This window comes from Saccopteryx bilineata, chromosome 1 (genome assembly GCF_036850765.1).
Source record: "Saccopteryx bilineata isolate mSacBil1 chromosome 1, mSacBil1_pri_phased_curated, whole genome shotgun sequence".
NCBI classification, from domain to species: Eukaryota; Metazoa; Chordata; class Mammalia; order Chiroptera; family Emballonuridae; genus Saccopteryx; species Saccopteryx bilineata.
The window spans coordinates 283,813,841-283,832,175 of record NC_089490.1 but is presented as its reverse complement, the minus strand read 5'-3'; the positions used below and the strand labels follow the sequence as shown (position 1 = coordinate 283,832,175).

At 39.8% G+C, this 18,335-nt stretch overlaps 1 protein-coding gene and 1 pseudogene across 1 annotated transcript in view; both read right to left on the bottom strand.

The window, feature by feature from the left end:
• The window catches only part of FBXL7 (F-box and leucine rich repeat protein 7), a 403,508-nt gene that overhangs the window by 24,877 nt on the left and 360,296 nt on the right, over positions 1-18,335 (bottom strand). The gene's annotated exons all lie outside the window — the stretch shown is intronic.
• LOC136321429 (U1 spliceosomal RNA) lies at positions 12,731-12,858 on the bottom strand (annotated as a pseudogene).

Genomic DNA, 18,335 nt, shown 5'->3' with positions numbered 1-18,335 from the left:
GAGTGGCAAGACACTGAAGCCACCCGGAAGGACTGGCAGTGACAACATGATGTGAATTTCTGAGGACAGCTCTGCTAATTTCTCCCAGATTCGGGGATTTGCCGGGGTACAGCCCCGGGGGGGGGGGTCCAGGGGTCCCACAGGAAGAGACGGCGTCGGCACGAATCGAGTGAGAGAGCCGAATTCTTTTCTTTCTCTTTATTCTCCAGTTAGCATTTACTGCCAGGCATCTCTCCCAATTGCTGGTCTAGCTTTCCTTTTATGCACACACATTGTTACAATCACATGGTATTCAGAATACATTGATTAATCATTGTTTTTGTTTCACTATGGTTACATTTTCTAGGTAACAGTTAATTCATTTCTATAAACTGTAAGTCATTCAAAGTACAATTATACAATAACTTGAACAGCAATAACAATATTGATACAAACTTCCAAAAGGTCAGTACTGATTAATAACTCTACCTTGTCTAGGATACTATTGTCTAGTCAAATTTTATTTATTACTATATTCATACACTAATTAAGTTCTAACTTTACTTTTCTCAGAGTGTTCCACCACCTGCAGGTCAGGTATGCAAGAAGAATGGAAAGTTTCTTTACTCTACCACATGAGAAGGCTAGGGAGGAAAAGTGATGAATTAAGTGAAGGCTGAAAGGTGCTCTGTGTATAGTTACTGTTTCCTACCTATTCATAAGTCACAATCTATTCTTTCTAACATGATTAATAAGAAGAAATTCTCCTACCAACTTAACCCATTATGAGGGATATCATAGCCAGCCTCTTATGTCTATGAGCCCAGTTCAAGGGGCTTACAGGCTTTTCTGTGGAACTCACACCCTCTGTCTCATTTCCAAAGAAATTGCTATGAATCTACAGGGAAAGTACGGTACTATTATCCCTGTGCCATAAATGATAGCACACACCCAGAAAAGGGGGGATATAAGGCCAGATTAATTCAAAAAGGTCTAAAGGGGGAAGTATCGTTGTGCCTTTCCTTTGCGGTGACTTTGTCAACCCGCAGCTGTTAGTCTTCACTGCGGTGATTTTATTAACCAGCAGCCATTGATCTTCTTCTGCTGTGACTTTGTCAACCAGCAGTTGTGGATCTTCTTCTGCTGTGACCTTGTTAGCCAGCACTAGTGGATCGGCTCCCGACATCTCCCCCTTTTTTATTATTTAAATAAAGCTTTTGTATTTTCACCGCTGTTTCCCTGAGATTGTTGTTTAAGAGTCGGAACATGACTGGAAGGATAAGAAGAGTGATAATTACCACAGCTATTATTATGCCTATATCAGTAGCCAAAGAGGTCAGGCCATGTATAGAAAACATACTTTTAATGTTTTCAACAAATTGATCAGCTACTTCTGAGGCAGAGACTAAAGAGCCTGAATGTCCTAAGTTTTGTATTTAGCCAGCACTAGTGGATCGGCTCCCGACAGGGATTTAGTGCAGTGAAAGAACTATATTGAGTTTCTGCCTCTTGAAGTGTACCAAGCTAACTGAAACCTATTGGGGGACTAGGGGGCTACAAAAGAAACTAGGAAAGTCTTTCCTGAACAGCAAGTTCCCCACTCAAATGTGGGGCACTGTGAATGCCCATACAGCATCGGAGGGATGCTTTGGGATTATAGGAGCAGATGGAAGTATAAGATCTCATGTGGAAAGCTGGGTTGGAGCAACTTCCTCAAGTCATCTGGACATATTTTTCTTTTAATCAAAGCACTGATTTCTTCCTTGTATATTATTCAGTTGTCCTCTGTCAACATAATGGCAGCAAATTGTGAAAATGTGGCTGGCTCAAAACATTAGGCCATTTAGAGAATAATAACTGTGTAAACATAGATGCAATGGTGGGCACTTTCTGCTATGAGGACATTAAGAACTCTGGGACTTTGCATGTTGGGGCATCTGTGCCTTCTAAGGAAAACAAACTGATAACTTCATAACTTTAAACATCCTGTTCTGTCTCAAATATTAAACATATGCTCTGAGGGGGAAAAAGCACATGTGCAAGCAAGACAACCAATATAAAACTGTCACTGTGCACCCTACAGGCACAGAGAGAAGGCTAGGAGTGACAAGACAGGAGGCAGCTGCTTGGGACCTTTCTCACTTGGAAAACTGGACAAGAATGGAGAAGCAGGGTCACTGGAGTAGAGTGTTTGGGGTCCTAATTAAGTGAAGTTTTCTGGTCAACCTATAATCACATCCCTTTGATAGTCTGCACAAGGCAAGTTAATCGTTATTGAAAGATGCAGTTAAATTCCCTATGCGCTTGTGTTCTAAAGCGACTGATAATAATCTGAAACAAGAAACCTGTCCAATATACAGCAAAACACGGCAATCACACCCAGCTTAAAAGTCACTCAGAATGTAAAGCTCATCAATTGCAAATTTATGGCTGTTTAGTTGGTGCCTTGTATTGGGTATGATTAAAAAAAAAAATCCTTCCAGAGGTAGGAGAACGATCTAGGTCTTGGTTCTACTCAAAAAAGGTGATGCAATGTGTGAAATTAAGTCACATAATTTTCTTTTTATCAGATTCTCACTTGCTCTAATGTGTGGTTCACTGAGGAAAAATCTTCTGGGGAAATAAATTATAACTTAATTAAAAATGAACAATTAGAGAGGGAATATTTGGCACTGCTGGCACCATTCTACAGTTAATTGTGTGGTACAATATATGGCTTTTAGAAATTGGAGTAACCACCGAAAAATCTGGCAACTAAAGAATCTATCTCTAATTTTTATGATTTTTTCCTACACATGATCTTGAAGTTTAGTAGGTTTCTACTTGATACTTTATGAAAGAATTTAGGTTATAATAAGAATTCAAAGATTTCTGTCTTCTAAAGATTCTTAATTTCAATTGAACCCTTTGCAGAAGTTTTCACCTAATTTACCTTTGGATTGTGAGGTAAAATTGTTCTAAAGAAAAGTAAAACACTATCAATTGGATCAATGGGCACAGATGCTGATAAATATCAGGAGTTACAGTAACAGTGATTTTCTTCTTTTTGCAACCAAACTGTTTACATATCAATGCTTTAATTTCTACAATCACAGGCGTCAGCTTTATTTGTTCATTTATCATTTAACTGAGAATATGTATGGTGTACTCCAGGGTTCTCTCATAAGATTCTAGGATTTAAACATCTGGTTTATTTTCATATGTTGCTTTGACTCCAATAGAGAATCCACAATAAGAAGTTTTCTGAGAATTATAAAGTATTTCATTTAGAAGGTAACAAAATGCTTTTAAATTTTTCCATTGATGTGAGAGAAATAGAGAGAAGGAGAGGGAGAGAAGCATCAACTCATTGCTCTACTTGGTTGTGTACTCCTTGCTTGCTTCTCATATGTGCCCTGACAAGGGACTGAACTCATGACCTCAGCAGACCAAGATGGCACTCTATCCCCTCTGCAAGTTGGCCAAGGCCTAGAGAGAACAAAATGCTTACTCAAAGGAAGTAATTATCTTGCTTAATATCTCTGCCTGTCATTTTTTCTATCTCATGGCTGGCTTTGCTGTTAGACCATGAACAGATCCCATAGACTTGAACACCATGAAAAGTAATTTTTCCTTCCTTTGCAATTCAGTACAAATCTTAATATGGTGGTGCTGGGACAGCTGTGTGAGAACATATTTTGCTTTCAGTTTAGGGACATGGTGAGGATGACTTCCCTTTTCTGTCCCCAATAATGGATTTTTGTCTTTAGGGATGCCTTCCTGTGATCTCAAGTTAAAATGAAGATATCTCTGGAACAGGTGAATGCAAAATACTAACAATCAATTATTTCTTAGTGTGAATAAACTGAGGATATTCTTGTGGGCATAGATGACATAAGCCTACCCCAACAAAAACCACTCTTAAACAGTTTTCCTAATAGCTAATCTTTTCATCCCCAATAGGAAGTGGCTCTTGAGTTTATACATCATGCTTTCTTCCATTTTCTATAACTCTCAGCACCAGGGGCAAATTTCCACATGAACAACCAGGGAGAAATACTTGGTAACATTTTCTTAGTTATGTATTTTAAAAATAGAATTAAAGATTCTTCTTTTAATCTTTAATCATTACCATCAACATTCTTATAGTAAGCCCATTCCAAGCTCCATTCCTTTACCAATTATAATTGCAGGGAGATTCTTATTGGCTCTTGCCATTTTCTTTTATTAATTATTTAGTTTTCCAGGAGTTTTTTGTTCTGCTTTCTCTTTCAGGTCTCTGAATGGTTCCTGCCGGGGCCAGACTGCATGGCACACCCTTCCGGGCTTGTCCAATACAGTGATACGGCTGTTCCCGGTGTCTTTAAGTGTTGCAGGAGCAAGACTAGAAATTTCACATTTTTTTGTTTTCTGAATTATTTTATCAAGTCATTCAGATAAAAAAATTTAAGTTTATAAAATGTTGATTTTTTTCAGATCTATATATCTTAATGACAATACCATTTCTGTGTAAATGATTTTACATACTATTTTAATCAGCAGAACTTTTGAAACAGAGTAATATTTCAGAACATCTAAGTAAAAATACCATATAATTGATATAGTATATACAGAATCTGTATATACTATATCTTACACAGCTTTATACATGTCTTACACACTTTTATCTATATAAAGATATATGTACACACACATCAGAATATATATATTCTTAGTTTTGAATGTACTATGAATGATTCAGTTCTCCTGAAAAAGAAGGGAAAACAAAATATCCCTATAAGAAACAGAAATAGCTGGCCAAAAAAAAAAAATACTTGGCAGGAGATAAGCAGGTGCAGTGAAGTGACTTCCAAGCTGAAAGGGAAAATAAACAGAGGGATTGCTGGGCGAATGTGGGTGATACTGAACAGGTTCACAATGAGCGCTGAGCTGCAGTTCTTCTGTAGGTAGAATGACATGGCTGAGCCAAGAATACACTGAATTTTATCCAGGCGTCTATGGAAACTGTTTCAGGTGGGGAGCTCAATCCTCTGACACATATTTTTAGCTTGAGGCTAAAATCTAAATTTTATCATAAAGGAAAACATTTTTCACATAGCTACACACAAGAACAATTTTGTTGGAATCAATACACAAATGTCCTTTGAGAATGATGAGTGCTCAACTCAAACTCCCCATTTCTCTCTTCTTATGCTGACTGATACGTAGGATCTCTCTCTCTCTCTCTCTCTCTCTCTCTCTCTTTCTCTCACACGCAATCTTTCCATCAGTCTGGCTGCTGGCTGGCATTGCTCTACCACCAGAAATAATGGCTGGCTTTACAGAATACTGTTGCTTACGGCCTCACCTTCATGATTTCAAGTAAATGACCAGCATAGGCAATGTGGTTGGGGAGAAAGAGGCTGAGTCCTTTCTGCCCCACCAGAAAAGGCTAGCTGCTGGATAGTTGTGAACAAATGCTCTTGCTTGTGAGGCTCCTGGTAGAGCTAGATTCGTTTTGTGAGTAGTTTGCTCAGCACACGAGTAGAATCCTGGTTTACCCTACTTCCGATGTGATAGCTATATGTTGGTCAAAAAAGTTTGTAAATATGATATATATGTTTGCTCGTTTATAGTTTGCATTGGGTGTGGGGGACAGGCTGTAAGCAGGCAGGGTCGTTATAGCCTAAGGCTTAGTTTTAAGACTAAGCTTTTCCCCACACCTTTGATTGATTGCATGATGTGGGGTGGTGCACTCTCATGCGGAATCCCATTATGCCTCAGATAAGTGACTTTGTATCAGAGACTACCTTGTTTGTAGATTGGCTTAAAGGTTTTGATTTCTATACTAAAAAGTGGGGCAGAACGGGAGCTTGCTCTCTCTCGGTTCCTGAGATTAGCATTAGAGAAGAGAGCAGAGAAAGGCCACGTGGAGGAGAGGAGAAGCAGCCAAGATGGTGAACTGCTGAAGGAGAAGCCAGTTTGAGCAGAGTTTGTACAGAGAGAAGGAGATGGGGAACAGAGGTGAATAAGGGTAGTGAGCTAGGAACTTTTGATTCTAGGAAACTCGGAAAAGTCAGTGGCTTTGTGAGCACTGAATGAGTGGGTTTTGGAGTGCAGTGTGTGTTTTTACTTGCCCGCCAGGTGCAAGCTAGGATTAAAGGTAATGGCCCACCAGTTCTTGGCTCCGTTGTTTCATTACCATCTGTCTGAATCTAATGCGAACCTGCATGAGCCAGGCGGCTGTGATGGTGGCCGTGGCTACTGGCCTTACACTATACTAAACAAGGCTAAAAAGAGATCTTTAAATTCATGAGTTTGGAAAACATGGTAAGTACATGAGGATGGGAAACTAGCTAGATACCTTTGTGTTTTGCGCATCCATGCTAAGTATCTTACCTTTGCATGCTGGCATGGCAGTGTGTTTCATTATTATTTTTATGAGTCATAGTGACATTATAAAAGATATTTAATGGTAACAATGGTCTCCCAATGGGTTTCATTCCTTTTACTCTTTTCCACTCTAATCTATTCTGGTTGGATCAGTCTTAAAACACACCTGTCATCCACTTACTCCCTTACTTGACATCTTAAACTGCTTTCCCCACTGCCTACTGAATTCAGACTTCTTCCCTATCCTGGAAGGCTAGCCTTGTTGGGTCTTCAACACACTTTTTCAACCTAATATCTCCGTTGGTGTGGCCTACCTCCAGAAAATTGGACTGTTTACTGTTTCTAGGAGCATGATCTGTTGTCCCATCTTCTTTCATGTGTTTTAAAATCTTTTCAGGCTTGATTCAAGTACTGACTATTTCATGAGCTACTGCATGGGTCCATCAACATATGATGTATGCCTCGTTGAAGCAGCACAGCACTTTCCATCTTTATTTATCTTCCTATTTATTAGGCTGTAAGCTCCATGACTATTGGTACCCTTATTATCTTGCTCACAACTCTTTTCCTAGCATCTTACAAAAGTGCCTCACACTTAATAGGTATTTCATAAGTGTTTGTTGAATTAATAGATGGGATGAGTAAAGGCTTTGGATTTAGATCCTGGAGCCTTTCTGCTTATCTCTTGCCAGCTGAGTGATTGCATGGAATACTCCAATATATATTTTTTTAATTTAGAAGAACCTCAAAAGTATTTGTTATATTAGAAAACACTGCATTTTCCACTATAATTTTAGTTTTCCTTAAGTGAGAAGCAGGGAGGCGGAGAGACACTCTCCCACATGCGCCCTGACCGGGATTTACCCAGCAAGCCCCCAACTGGGGCCATTGTTCCATTGCTTGGCAACTTAGCTATTTTAGCATCTGAGGTGATGCCTTGGAGCCATCTTCAGTGCCTGGGGCCAACGTGCTCCAACTGAGCCAGGGCTGGAGGACGAGGGAGACAGAGACAGAGAAAGAGAGAGAGAGAGAGAGAGAGGACGGGAGGAGGGGTGGAGAAGCATGTGGTTGTTTCTCCTGTGTGCCCCAGCCAGGAATTGAACCTGGGACATCCACATGTCAGGTGATGCTCTACCACTGCACCAACCAGGTAGGGTCACTGCTATAGTTTATAAAGCACTTTTCGGTATAAGATTTTTCTTTAGACTTAACATTTTACTGTGTCAAGATAGGCATTTTTCCATTTTCAGAAACAGTTACTAAGGCCTACAGAAAAATTGTAATAGCAGCCCTAGGATAGGACAACATCTTCTGATGTTCGTCAATAACAACAGATGTCCAAATAAGCTGTCCAGGTAATCTGCATTTCAAAGGGTCAGAGGAGGAAGGAACTGGCAAGAGTTACTTCATTAGCCGGCAGGCGCATGGGCTGGGGAACTGGGACCATAGCCTTTCTTGTTTGTCCATAGCCAGGATATAGAGATTGGCTTAGAGGTTATTATCTTCACCCTGGGTGAGATGCTCCCATCCCATTGCTGGAACTATGAGATGGGTAATTTTAGAGGCTATTTTGCCTGCCTTGGGCTCTCAGGATGCACTGATAGATTAAATTCCAAATTTATAATTAACCATTGGCTTCAAAATATGAAAAAAAAATGACCTAAGCGTCAGAATTGGATGATCATTCCTATAGAATTTAAAGGATAAGTGATGTCTAAGTTGTAATGTTTGCAAATGAAACATCCACTAAAATACCATATATCCAGATTATAGCACATACCTTATTTATTATAATTTAACTTGACATTTTTGACCTGGAAAAATTGTAAGGATTTCAATGATTTTTTTCAAAGCTTTCAATTATGCCCCATCCACATACATATAAATGCATAAAATTGTGTGCCTCCCTCTGCTAGACTGTAAGCTCAAAAGATTTCATCGTTCTTTTGTTTTCTGATATATTTCTAACTTCTACAACAGAGTTGAGCTGACACAAAATATGTACTTAATAAATATGTGTTGAGTGGATGGATTCTAAAATACAGAAAATTATATGTAGGATTTCTCTTTCTTTCCAAGATTTTAAATGATAAAGACAGTAACTTAATATTAATAGAGAGTACTTTGATCTGTGCAGGGTGGAAATTAAGAGAAGGATATATATAAAATCATTAGAAGTCTGCTGTCCCTAGGTTAGGCTTATACTATAAGTGATTGGTATATATCTGACATGAGGAAGAACTTTTTTTTTTTTTGACAGAGACAGAGAGAGAGTCAGAGAGTGGGACAGATAGGGACAGACAGACAGGAATGGAGAGAGATGAGAAGCATCAATGCTTCATTGTGGTACCTTAGTTGCTCATTGATTGCTTTCTCATATGTGCCTTGACTAGGGGGCTATAGCAGAGCAAGTGAAACTTTGCTCAAGCCAGAGACCTTGGGCTCAAGACAGCAACCTTGAGCTTCAAGCTAGTGAGTGACCTTTGGGCTCAAGCCAACAACCAAAGGGTCATATCTATGATCCCACACTCAAGACAACGACCCCACACTCAAGTTGGCGAGCTCATGCTCAAGCTGGAGACCTCAGGGATTTGAACCTGTTTTCTCCACATCCCAGTCCAACACTCTATCCACTGTGCCACCACCTGGTCAGGCAGGAAGAACTTGAAGATACTTAAAGATTCTACTTTTTTGACTGATCTGAGTGCATATGGTAGAATTAGGAAGTGATTAATTACTTTGTGTCATTGGAGGTCTTTTTAAAACTATTTAAAACCAGTTGAAGTATACAAATGGTAATAGGTTATAACAAAAAAAAATACAAGAAAAGGGCAAATTATGCAGAGAAAATACTACTAATAATATGGCTATATTTAAGCTTGACTTCTCTCTACATAGATGATAGATTTTAGCATTTCTTAGATTTTTCTTCTTCTTTTTTTTTTGGTGTATTTTTCTGAAGTGAGAAATGGGGAGGCAGAGAGATAACCTCCCGCATGTGCCCAAATGGGATCCACCTAACAAGCCCACCAGAGGGCGATGCTCTGCCCATCTGGGCCATTGCCCCGTTGCTCTGTTGCAACTGGAGTCATTCTAGTGCCTGAGGTGGAGACCATGGAACCATTTTCAGCACCAGGACCAACTTTGCTCCAATGGAGACTTGGCTGCAAGAGGGAAAGAGACAGAGAGAAAGGAGAGGGGGAAGGGTGGAGAAGAAGATGGGCGCTTCTCTTGTGTGCCCTAGCAGGGAATCAAACCCGGGACTTCCACACATTGGGTCGATGCTCTATTCTTAGATTCTTCTAATTGTGTTGATTATTTTTGAATATATCCCTATTAAGTAATTTTATTTTGTCTTTAATAGTATCACCAATTTTATTATAAGAAATTATAACTTTCTTCTGAATTTGTTTGTAGTACCTGGAGTTCATATATTGAAAGGTCAAGCTAAGAAGCCAAGGATTCTTGCTGGAGTCCCATGTGCATTTTCAGATCCTCTTCAGAGGACACTGAGGCTAAGCTCTGTCAATGTTCTCTTTATTTGAAAAGAGAGAATGAAGCCTGATATTTCCAAGAATTTTTGCCCATTATAAAGTCAGCACTATGAGAAATCTTTCTTAAGCTATGACTGCTCCACCTTTCTCCCACCTTCTTAAATTGGCTTGATTGAATTTTTGTTTGTTTGTTGTTTTCTTTTTCTTTTTTTAAATGTTTTTAGTTATTTATTCATTTTTTTTAGAGAGGAGAGAGAGAGCGAGAGAGAGAGAGAGAGAGAGAGAGAGAGAGAGAGAGAGGAGAGAGAGACAGAGGGAGGAGCTAGAAGCATCAACTCCCATATGTGCCTTGACCAGGCAAGCCCAGGGTTTCGAACCGGCGACCTCAGCATTTCCAGGTCGACGCTTTATCCACTGTGCCACCACAGGTCAGGCAGTTTGTTGTTTTCTTTTACAAGTCTTATTCTTGATTTTTATTTGGGGGATGCTGCTGAATAAATATGTGTTTGTGGAAAGGAAGAACAAATGGACCCTGAAAGTTGAAACACTCAAACCATAGGAGCTGTGCATGTGCAGAAATTTACCAGTGCTCTGTTTAGTGCACCGATTTTCAGAGTTGCTTGCAAGGTGAAATTACTGGGAGGGGGGGGTTAAAACAACACTTATGCCTGGATTGTACCTCCTAAAATGACATTTTAATTGACCTGGGTATACCATAGGCACTGGAGGTTTTCAAAGCTCCCGGTATTCTAATATAGGAGGGGGCTGAAGAACCAGTGAGCTAGAGAGCGTGAACATCATTGGCATATATTTAATGCAGGTTTCAGCTGACTCAGGTCATACATAGCTTCTGCTGTTTTACCTCGGAAAACACCACAGGTGCTCCCGTGTCCCCTCACTTTGGACCACTAGGTAAATTTCCATTGCTCAATGCTTTTCTAAGAAATCTAAGCTTTTGCTTTTCAGTGAGGAAGACAAGTCTCCTGATAAATCACACAAGGAGGAATCTTATCTTAATCCCAGGTAGGGCTGTTTGGGGATGCATCAAGGAGGTTGGATGCTATTCCTTGAAGAATAAATTCTCAGCCTGTTAATCTTCAACCACTAAAACCCGAAGGAGAAGGTTTTCATTGGCTTGCAGTCAGCTATTGGTAAATTTCAGAGTGTTTAATACCATTTATTGTCCCTGAGAGGGTATTAATATACTTTTCTTTTCTGCTTGTTTGTCTCCCTCCCTGGATTTGTCATTGACTGTCTGTGATGTGGAGAAACCAGTCCACAAGCTCGCACAGAATGAACAAAGAAAGAAGTCTTAATGGAGGTGGGGAGGGAGTTTTGGTAATGCCTGAACTCCAGGCTTTAGGAACATAAAAACCAATTTTAGCTTTTTTTTCCAAAATAGAGAGAAATTTATACATAAGTGAGAGAATGACCACCAAGAGTAAGGTGCAGAAGGTTACTTGTCTCAGACTTCATCTTTTTATGAGACTTTTTCCAAACATGACCAAATAGTTCTCTTAAGAACTTAGTAGTTTAAAAATGTCACCATGCAAACGTTAAAATCATGGCAGTAAAACTCAGTGGCTTCTGGAAGGCATTGTACCAGCATTTCAGGTGGAATTTATAGGTGAGTCACCATAACCACTTCAGCAGAATTTGGAAAGCAAAATTAATAACTATTGATCAGTTCTGGGATGATAATACAATATAAATTGGATTTAGTTACTCTGAATGCACTTTATAAAATCTCTTTTAATTGGCTTCTCAGATTGTCCAGCTACGGGATTTTGATTGAGGAAAAGAGTTCAGGGACATCTAGACCTTGTGGCACCATGATGTCAGACATGAGGAGGCTCCACTGTAGAGTCTCGAGTCCAGGTGCCTGTAGGAGCATGTGGATGCTCAGCAGAAAAACATGGCAGCCATCAGGGGACAAGGAGTCCCAGAATAAGTTACCATTTGTTTTTAAACATTAGCATTTCCTTCTCTCTCCACTGAAAAAGCACATATGTATTTAAAATAGTTTCACAGACACTAACACAGTCAATCCTCATGAATTTACCAAAATAACCACATGTGATACTTCTGAATCCCCACGAAAGAGTTATTTTACACATGATTATAAGTAGAGAACAGAGTGACAACCCTCACAGGAGTTAGTGTCACACAAAGTGTGTTTAGTAAGGTACTTATTAGTGCACAATCTTCAGGGAGACCCCTAAACAAAGCCAGGAAATGCACGTGGTCAATATTTATATTCACTAGACACATTGGGATGGCGTGGAGTCATTTCCAACAACAGCTGTGCAAACGGTTGATGTTGGGGTACTTTCTCAGATTTAACTCTCCACTTGGCAATTCCTACATATGTCCAAACACTGAAAATATTTTCGCTTTTGATATGTAGGAGAATCCAATGTGGGATTTCAATGTCAAGTGAAGAGCAATGATCCATTCTCCGGCTTTCTGTGTCACGTGCCACCTCATTCCCTCCTGCGATCTCCTTCCCGGTGACAGTGCACGCTGCCATGACTTCCCCTCGGGAAATTCCCAGAGCAAGCTCTTTTGTGCTGTCATAAACACAAGGGGTGAGGCATTGGCTGGAAATGTAAACTTGGATCAAGCTTCCAAAACACAACAGAACAATTGGTGGTCTTGTCGGGTCCAGTCCTTTAATTGGAAAAAACCATAGCCTTGACTAGGCTGTACTGTTTATAAGGCTCATCCCCACATATAAACGACTTTTAAAAATTATGGAAGACCCACGTTTATAAATGCAATGAGTCTTTGTTTAAAAAAAGCAATTTATCTGTGTCTTGAATTGTTAAGTTTTTCTTTTTTCCTCTTTCCAGCCCAAAGCAAAACAAAGCACAGTTTGGCTTTTTTTTTCTTTTCTTTTTTTTTTTTTTTTAGCAGTTGAGTTTCCCACATTTGGGGAAATTACAGGGGTCAGCACATCTGGAGTGCAGTGGGTAAGGCTTGTCCTGGGAAAACCACCTTCGTTATCATGGTATCTTCCCTGGCAGGTAAGTATAGATAGTTTGGCCTTTTAATTGAAGGTGAGTCACAATGAATTTGCTCAATGCAAAGAAATATTTGTGGCACTTTAAATCACTTTGAGGAGAGTGCAATTGTTGGTAATGTTTTGTGAGCCACGATTCCTGGAAAATATGTGCTTGTGAGTCATAGGCACACATGGGTACATGCACGTGAACACACATGAGCAAACACATATGCAGCTTCCAAAGTTTCTCCTTATTTTTTTAGAAAAGTATTTTCACCGTGGCTCTGTGAACACTAAGTGTTCCCTGAGAAGTAAGAAACGTAAAGGATCTCTGATTTATGGAGGGTAAAGCCCTATTGGCAGGATGATCATCCATAAACCAGCATAATGAAGGGAGCAAGCAGGGATAACTGAAATTAAGCTTCATCTGAAGACCAAGTTTAATTGGGAGATGTACTGAATAATGTACTGGGATTGCCATTGGAGAAAAAAGAAAACAGCGTAAATGCCTGTTGGAGACAGGGCTGATTTAGGTCTCTCCAACTTAAAAAAAGTCCTTCTGCCCAATTTCACAGCCATAGTGAGAAAAGAGCAAAGTAAATATACAAGGTCACCCACTTTCCCTCGTGTGTATTCTCCCTATAACAATCGGCATGCACATACACACGTGTGCGCACAGGAGTAGACGCACAAGCACACACACAAATGGACAGAGCTCAGAATGATTATTGGAGACTTCTTTCAGCTGATCAGTAGAAACAGAAACAGGGATACAACATACCCAGGCCTTATTTGGTACAGGCTATTCTAGCTGCTTGCCTGAGAGGACTGGCCTCTCCCTCCTTGTTTACCACTGGCTATTTACTTACACACATTTTACATAAGAAAATGTCATTTTTAAATATGTGACAAATGGTAATAAGGACTGTTAACTTGCCTAGTTCTGACTATGCACAAGGTTATAGAAAGTGAGTCAGGTCCTAGAAAGACAATAATGTGTATATATTTAAATATTTTAGAGAAAGTCATTGTGGGAACTGAAATATTTCTTTGACTTTCTACCTCTCATTTGGTACCATAGAAGTAGAAACCAATCACTGTGTGTGGTAGGTATCTTTTGACATGGGTCCCAATGATCTTACTTCCTGGTGTTAACCTGTATAATCAATCACCTCCTTTTGAGAGGAACTGAACCTAGTTTCTAATAAATAAAGTTTAAAAAAAGTGATGTCACTTCTGAGATGGTTATAAAATGTCAGGTGTGAGCTGTCCTATGAAGAGGCCTATGTGGCAAGAAAATGAAGGAGGCCGCTAGCTAACAGCTGGTGAGGAGCTGAACCCTCAGTCTACAATCTGCAAGGCACTTAATCCAGTCCCCACGGAACTGAGTCCTGCCCACACGGAACTGAGTCCTGCCCCCACAGAACTGAGTCCTGCCCACAAGCTTGAAAGTGAGTGCAGTGGACTCTCTCTGTCGAGCCTTGAGATGACTGAAGACCAGCTTACAACCTGAGAGCTGTCTTGTGAGACAAGCAGTGCCTGATTCCTGACCCACAGACACTATGAGATAATAAAAGCTATTGTTTAAGCCACTAACTTTGGGGTACTCTGTTACACAGCAATCAGTAACCAATACACCACTCTGAAAACAATCTCCATGATTCATTGGTAGACTGAAATTTTCTTTTAAAGGTAAACATGCACATACACATTTTATTACTAGTTTCCTTCAACTTTTTTCTGAGAGGGAAGTATTAATTTAAATTTCACAATTTTGTTCTGAAAGAATCTGTTAGCTTAACTGTAATTAAAACAGTAAAAATGTTCCCAATGAAATAAGACTGTTTATACCAAGTAAATTCTCTCTTGTCTTTATTAACATCTTAAATTTGGTGTTCCTAACTATCTATATTGAATTCATTTGTAAATAAATTGTAATTTTAGCTCAGTTTTGGTTTTTTAGCAACAAAGAGATAATCAAATAAATAATGAGTTATTATTGCCTTTTTATTATAAAACTAATTCCATAAGCACTTATTACGTAGTTAACTGTATCTGAATCTATATAATACATATCCCTCTGATGGATAGTTTGGTATTTATAAACAGATGATCTTTACTTGGAATAGCCTCTTGAAAATAGATGAGTATTAAGATTTAATTAGTTTTAAGGTTCTAGTCACATACTCTTGTCCTCTGCCACCCACTGAAAAATTGTCTCCAGATGTTCAACAAATAACCAACAGAAGTGGCAATTTGGTTAGTATTGATCTAGGACTTAAGGAAATATACCCAAGACCACATCTTGTATTGTTGCCAAAATCTTTCCAACGAAAGGATGCCTGTCTCACCACCCATAAAGTGAGGAGTGAGTTCCAAATGCCCAGTTTGTGGTTATAAAACCCATTTCTTACAGCACCAAAAGCTGATATCCATATAATTTATGATGAGAAACCATGTGTAGGAAACCTGGTTGAATGAATAACAGCCTTTCTATACATGGGTTTAAAAACCATTAAGTATGTCATGATCTACTTTAAATAAGAATGAGAGCCCTGGCCGGTTGGCTCAGTGGTAGAGCGTCGGCCTGGCGTTCAGAAGTCCCAGGTTCGATTCCCAGCCAGGGCACACAGGAGAGGCGCCCATCTGTTTCTCCACCCTCCCCCCCTCCTTCCTCTCTGTCTCTCTCTTCCCCTCCCGCAGCCAAGGCTCCATTGGAGCAAAGATGGCCCGGGCGCTGGGGATGACTCCTTGGCCTCTGCCCCAGGCGCTAGAGTGGCTCTGGTGGCGGCAGAGCGACGCCCCGGAGGGGCAGAGCATCGCCCCATGGTGGGCAGAGCGTCGCCCCCTGGTGGGCGTGCCAGGTGGATCCTGGTGGGGCGCATGCGGGAGTCTGTCTGACTGTCTCTCCCTGTTTCTAGCTTCAGAAAAATACAAAAAAAAAAAAAAAAAAAAAGAATGAGACACACTAGTAGAATTTTCTCTTCTGGGAAAAACCAAAAACTAAACAAACAAAAAAAATAAACTTTAAAACTGTCTTGTCATGCATAAATACTTGGGGATGTGTATTCTTCTGAATGTCCTGCCCTGTCACAACCAGCATCTATACCAAGACAGTCACTATGCTAACACTGAACATGTAAAGAAAAATATTCTCCTATTTCTTATCTTACCTCAAATGCTTGAAGAGTACATGGTAAGATATGAATGATAAATGGGAAAAGGATGGTTTTAATTACCGAAGAAGTTTGCAACTATTGAGAGTTGGCTAACATTTGAAAGATGAGATGATTCATGATAATGTGCCTGAGATTGAGAGCAAGCTATACCTTACTTTATTGATTTTAAAAAATGAGTAGATTGATATATCAAAATATCATTTAATAAAATATATTTTAGTAAGAAAATATTATGTTGTTTTTCAACATGAATTTCTGACACTGGAGCTTATATTAGGCTTAGAAAGAACTGCCTTGCTTGGTGATCCCACATCCGTGTTATTTTTGTTCTGCAAACTCAATAGTTTCACTTCAGGGGTTTGATCAAGGAGAAAAAAACAGTTCTGTGACCACAGAGTAAGGTTTTTTTCTAATGGGAAACAGATTGAAAAGAGAAAGACTTGTGGCATTAAACGCCATTTGACTTACAGCATTCATTGCTAATATCGCCTTCCTCAGAGTATTGATGTATTTCTGGTTCTGTAGAGACTTCTGCAAGGTACAAAATGTGGGTTTTATAGAACTCTTGGCTGTTTATGAAGAATGGGAAGCTGATTTGATTCCTGGTCATGACAGCAGACATTTCCTGACTCATGTGGCCACGCCTTAGAAAAGTCAGATGCCCAGGGAAAGCTATACACTTGGACACCAGCCTTCACTGGGTGGCACAAGAGAGCCTTGTGTCCCTCTTGGCTGTGTCCCTTCAGGCATCGGTATACTCATGTCTAATGGGTCACTGTGACCAGAGCCATAGATGGCCTGGAGTGAACATTTTTTGTCTGTCTTGTGGGATCATATGCTTAGTAGCACTACTTTCTATTATATATGAGGAGAACATATATCCTGGAAGTCAAGTCTCAGCAAAGAATTACATAGTTTCGCCTGATCAGGCGGTGGCATAGTGGATAGAGCGTTGGACTGGGATGCCGAGGACCCAGGTTCGAAACCCCGAGGTTGCCAGCTTGAGCGCAAGCTCATCTGGTTTGAGCAAAATAAAAAATGCTCACCAGCTTGAGCCCAAGGTCACTGGCTTGAGCAAGGGGTCACTCAGTCTGCTGTTGCCCCAAGGTCAAGGCACATATGAGAAAGCAATCAATGAACAACTAAAGTGCTACAACAAAGAATTGATGCTTCTTATCTGTCTCCCTTCCTGTCTGTCTGTCCCTATCTACCTCTCTCTCTGTCTCTGAAAAAAAAAAGAATTACATAGTTTCATAGAGAATATCATAATCTATACAAAAAAGTAATAGAATTAACAAAATGAACTTGCTCAAATTTTGAAAGAACAACAATCCCAGCAAAACAATAATATCATCTATTTTGCAGACTATTATTATTATTTTATATGGTTTTTAGCTTACTTAGAAAAGTAGTGAATCTGGCCAAAAAAGGGACAATTTTGACTGTGAATAATATTATTAAGTTACCTCCTGACTGCCCTTATGTAGAGGTTTCCATGCAAAAAGGTAGTGTGGCTTGGTAGGTAAAGGTAAACTTTTAAAAACTTGGAATGTTACTTAATCTCTCTGTTGATTACTTTTCTCATTTCAAAATTGGAACAGTAACAGTACTAGCTTCCTAGGATATACTAAGGCTTGAATGAGCATGCAATCTAGATAGGACAGAATGAGTACTCAACATATTAGTTTTCATTATTAAATGAAAATATAAAGCTTTTCCTGGCCTAAAAGATTCAGAATTTGTTTTACTAAGCACATATTACAAACCAAAATATTTATATGCTAAGAAGTAGTGCTTTTCAAATTCTATGTTAAAGACGAGTTTCTTCACTTCCAATCCATTACAGACCAATGCTTTTGCAAAATTAATGATATGAATTACTAGAAAAATGAAATAAATATGAAGAGACATGTGAGACCTAACCCTAAACGCCTGTGGCAATGTCTCTGAAAGCTTCCTCTTGACTCCTGTGCTTGCCTCTTTGCCATCTGGTCGCATGGTTCCCAGGTGAACACCTATCTGCAGACCCCACCTGGAGCAACACTGCTGCAGCAGACAGCTGTTTTTCATTAGGACTTGTGCATATGCACCTTCCTCTCTGTTAGGGAATGCCCCTCCTCTCGAGGTGGCAGACCCCTCTACTCAGGTACGCCCAGACTTAGACTGGAAGCTATATGAGAAGAAGCAGAGGAAGCACAAAGTCAATTCCAGGAACAGGTGTAAATAGCAAGAGCAGTGCCCTCTGCTTCCAGAAGTAAGAGTGGCCGTGATTCCAGAAGCAGCCTGAGAGGTGTCTGTGGGCACAGTCCTCCAGCAGGCCAGTATCCT